General features: G+C 56.9%; 1 protein-coding gene across 1 annotated transcript in view; it reads right to left on the reverse strand.

Annotated features, from left to right (window-relative positions):
- The window catches only part of LOC104506705 (vacuolar protein sorting-associated protein 45-like), a gene marked incomplete at its 5' end in the record, with an annotated part of 15,992 nt that overhangs the window by 9,453 nt on the left and 1,950 nt on the right, over window positions 1-4,589 (reverse strand). The window lies entirely within an intron of this gene.

The raw sequence follows: 4,589 nt of genomic DNA on the forward strand, positions 1-4,589 counted from the left end.
GCAATCGGAGCGCGAGACAGGGATGATCCCGGAATGCACCTGAACTCGGTGTCTCTGGGTACTCCCCGCTGAGACCCCGACCCGCAAAGCCCTCGGTAGAGGAGTTCGTTGGAAGGACTTCACTGAACAGACAGCACTACTAAAGCAAAACTGCTTCCTGTAGCCCCCCAGGCACTGGAAGGGGCTCTGAGGTCTCCCCGGAGCTTCCCTTCTCCAGGCTGAACCCCCCAACTCCCCCAGCCTGTCCCCATGGCAGAGGGGCTCCAGCCCTCGGAGCATCTCCCGGGCCTCCTCTGGCCTCGCTCCAACAGCTCCGTGTCCTCCTGCTGTTGGGGCCCAGAGCTGGAGCAGAACTGCAGGGGGGTCTCCCCAGAGCGGAGCAGAGGGGGAGCATCCCCTCCCTCGCCCTGCTCGGACACCATACCCTGGTCTGCCTCTGTTCCAGCGCAGCTGTGATTGCTGGGAATCAGGAATACGGCACAGAACAGGCTCATTTTTGCGTTTCTATTGTTCCAGCCTTTCTTCAGGCTCAAGCCTGGCACAGGCGAGCGGGGGCCTTGCTCCGAGCATCCGGCTGCAGACTTCTCGGAGAGCAAAGTCAGCTCGGTCACGCGGCGGCAGCCAGCCCCTGACGGGACAAAGGGATCTCGGTGCTTTCCCCAAGCGCCCAGGCGATCGGGGGCAAGTAATCAGCGATTCCGGAATAGGAAGAAACCCCAAGGCTGTTAGTGGATTAGTGGGGAGCGTACAGCCACGCTCGCTCCAGCTGCTCGGCTCCGCAGACCCAACTGGTGGCCGCGTATCGCCTGGGGTTAACGACCAATTTAACAGCTAAACACTCAAATACTGCAGACGGGAGGAAAAAGCAACTTCCTTGAACAAACAAGGGCACAGGCCGAGTTTTGCCTTTAAAAAGCTGCAGAAAAGGCAAACCATCCTCAGCAGAAGAGATGTGACAGAGGAACAGCGCTGCTTTCCCTCACCTTCAGGGCAGCGCCTGTGTGCGCAGACGAGAAGCACCGGGCCCAGTGGCTCCACATCACATGCTGCAGCCGACGCTTCCAAAAAAGGCCATTTGTTTGCCTGAGGAGACACCTCACCCAGCCCCTTCAGATGGCTACAGGCAGCTCGAAACGGTTCCCAGTTCTCCCTCTCCTCAAGCAAATGGGAACTTTCCCATCAGCGGGAGAAGGACCATGGCCAGTCATAGCATCGTCGAATCTAGACGGTGTCGGGGAGTTCTCACGTTCCACCTTTAGGTCTGAGCTTTGGTGGGCTTTCAGACAAGGCAACATCCAAGATATGTCAATAAATGGGTAACGAATTGTGGGAATTCGGGACATGGAATGAGCCAAGTCCCACCTGGATCCCCAGGGAGCAGCGTAGCCTCTTCCTGCTGCTATTTCAGAGCCTCTTCCCTGCTTGACGCAGAACGCCGAGGAGCCAGGTCTGCACTGCCGAAGCGCAGCGGTGACAGAGCTGTCGCCCCGTCAGACTACAAACTGGATTTTGTAAGAGGTGGATATAGACCACCTGGAGCGAGGCCAGAGGAGGCCCTGGAGATGCTCCGAGGGCTGGAGCCCCTCTGCCCTGGGGACAGGCTGGGGGAGTTGGGGGGTTCAGCCTGGAGAAGGGAAGCTCCGGGGAGACCTCAGAGCCCCTTCCAGTGCCTGGGGGGCTACAAGAGAGCTGGGGGGGCTTTTCCCAAGGGCAGGGAGTGACAGGACAAGGAGCAACGGGTTTGAATGGAAAGAGGGAGATGGAGATGGGCCATCAGGAAGGAATTCTTCCCGCAGAGGGTGGGGAGCACTGGGACAGGTTGCCCAGAGAAGCTGTGGATGCCCCATCCCTGGGAGTGTCCAAGGCCAGGCTGGATGAGGCTTGGAGCAACCTGGGCTATGGAAGGTGTCCCTGCCAAACCCCTGCCAATCACCCATACGCCCTTCCTAACCACGTGCCCTTCAAACAGTTCCATGATTCCATGACTCCAGCCACCTTCGGTGAGCACCGCCGGGCCCCGTTGGTCAGGTGGGGACAACCACCCCTCCTGAGGGCAGACCGGCAGAGCCTGGCGAGCAGAGCCCACTGATGAGATCCCGAACCTCAGGAGGCATTTCGTACGGCATGGAAGGCAGCCGGCGCTCCCGCACACCGCTGTGACGGAGCGGCTGGAGGAGCTTTTCTAGCTGGTACTTTGCAGCAGCAAGGTGGAAGGGACAGCGAGCTGCTGGCATACGAGCAAAGATGGTATTTAACGCGGCGGGAAATAGAGGAGAAGCACAAGAAAGCAGAATTGCTTGTTGCTCACTCCTAGGAACCCTGCTCAGTGCTTTGCAAAGGTTCCCTCTCCTTCGCTGCTGCCAATTTCCACAGCTGAATCTGGAGCAGGCGCTTCTCCTCCCTTGCAATGGCGTCACGTTTAATACAGAAAGAACGAAGTTTAAAAGAATCCTTTCAAATTCTTTGCTGTTCAAGCAACTGCGGTCCCTTTGATGAAAGAACACAAAGCCTTTCGCCCTGACCTTCTGCTAAACCCCTGCCAATCACCCATACGCCATCCTCAGACAGCAAGAAGGCAGCGTAGCCCGGTTTGCCTCCGCCTGGGGCTCGTTACACTGAGGCTTGTCAAATTACTGAATTGAAATTCCTCCCTCGGTTGCTTTCACCACTAAGGCAAAACCATCACACGGCCCTTTTTCTTCCAAACCTGATCCCTAAAAATCTGTTTCCAGGCCAACCCCCATTTTCACGACACCGAATAGCCACACTTCAGAGAGAACGCGGGGCCGTGGCCCCCTTTTCGTGCAGGTAAAGACCAGACACAGAAGTATTCAGGTGCCTGTTTTTTGGCAGTGAGAAACCCTCATTCCTACAGCTCCTGCATCTTAAACTCAACAAGATCTACCATTCCTGTCAGGAAACAGCCTCCTAACCACGTGCCCTTACGTTTTTGATCAGTTTACAGACATCTGACCCAGCAGCAGCACCGCTGGACCCGGCCACTGTCCCTGGGACAATCCCAGACCAAAGGAAGACGGACAGAAATTTGAGGGAAAGAACAGTTTGGAAGCTCTGCCTTTGCATTCTGAGATTTACTTGAACACAACTCACGTCTTTTAGCTCGGAGCCGAGGCCGTAGCCGCTGCGGAGAAGGGAGGGAGCTGCAAACCCCATTTCCCTGCATCCAACTTCTGTCCTCCTTTGGTTCGAGGTGGGAATTAAACCCTCCTCATGCTCCCCCAGACGAATGATCTGCATGTTCTTCGAGGCAGGGTGCTGAGGGGCATGTTCCTGGACCCTTTTCCAGAACCATTTAAAGAGGAATCTCAGAGCAACACAGCTCAGGAAGATCTACGTGGGAACGGCCAGCGGGATGATAAAGGTCAGCAGACCATGTGTTTTGGTGAACTCGGAACAAACCCCGGCCAGGGACGCCGGGATGCAGTACTGCTGCTCTGCAGGTCTCATTTCCACCACCAGCCGCATCCTTCAACCTCCCTTTGTTGGGCCGAAGCCCATCTCAGCCGTGAGCGGGTCTCGAGGGCAGAGAGAACAGCGGTTCCGGTGCTGAGGGCCTGGATACTTCACACCTGCTCAACGCGCCCATCCACCCTACGCAAACCCCACCGCTTCCTGCCATGTGGAAAACCTGGAGCCAGGCAGGTATTGCTGGTTTTCCTCTCCCAGGGAGATACACACACGAATTGTCTCTGGTATGAGCAGAATTCTTTTTCACTCACAATGATTAACGTCCCCTGCTGTCAGCCTGGCATGAGGGATGCCTCCCCGCTCCGAGGGTTGAAATGCCCCATGGCAGGGTGAGGGAGGAAGAGCAGCGTGCCCGTGCATCTCAGAGAGAGCCAGGCATGAACGCTCCTGCCCTCCCACCCGCTTGACACTGCCAAACCTCGGTCCCCGAGCCTCCTGCTCCAACGGAGTCCGTGGTTTCCACTTAACCCTGCCCCAGCCCCCTCGTCTGTGGAGAATTCCCACCCTGGATCTACTTTCTGCTTCGCTAAAACGGTGGCGGGTGCTGATAAAAAGCCAATGTGAAGGGAACGACGAGTGCACAGAACCCCGGGGCACTGGACAGGCACGGGATGGGATTCAGGGAACCGTCGGGATGACCTCATCACGGATCGCCCGAAGGAATCAGAGCAACAGCAGGCCCTTCTCAAAGGAGAACAGGGAATACCTGATCAGCAGGCTGCGGAAGCTTCACCTCATTTAGCGAACGGAGAGCGCAGTACGAACGGAAGGAGCGATTTGTACAGCGTGCTGTTAGAGGACTTGTCGTTTCTAACGGTTCAGCGCCCTCCCCGGGGCCCGGATTTACCTGTAGCGACTGCACTGACAACAGATGAGCTTGGCTCCAGCAGAGTCACCTAGAACCAGGCGGCCTGGGCTCCTTCCAATGGCAGTTATTGGCCATATTCAGCAAGAGCCGGCTCGCAGCAGGAACAGCACCCGGCTCAGAAGGGAGAGCCTGCCGCTGGGCGATTTTTGGTACTCTACAAATCACAGAATCACGGAATGGTTTGGGTTGGAAGGGACCTTAAAGAACATCCAGTTCCAACCCCCCTGCCATG

The sequence above is a fragment of the Eurypyga helias genome, unplaced genomic scaffold (assembly GCF_000690775.1).
Source record: "Eurypyga helias isolate BGI_N326 unplaced genomic scaffold, ASM69077v1 scaffold16152, whole genome shotgun sequence".
NCBI classification, from domain to species: domain Eukaryota; kingdom Metazoa; phylum Chordata; class Aves; order Eurypygiformes; family Eurypygidae; genus Eurypyga; species Eurypyga helias.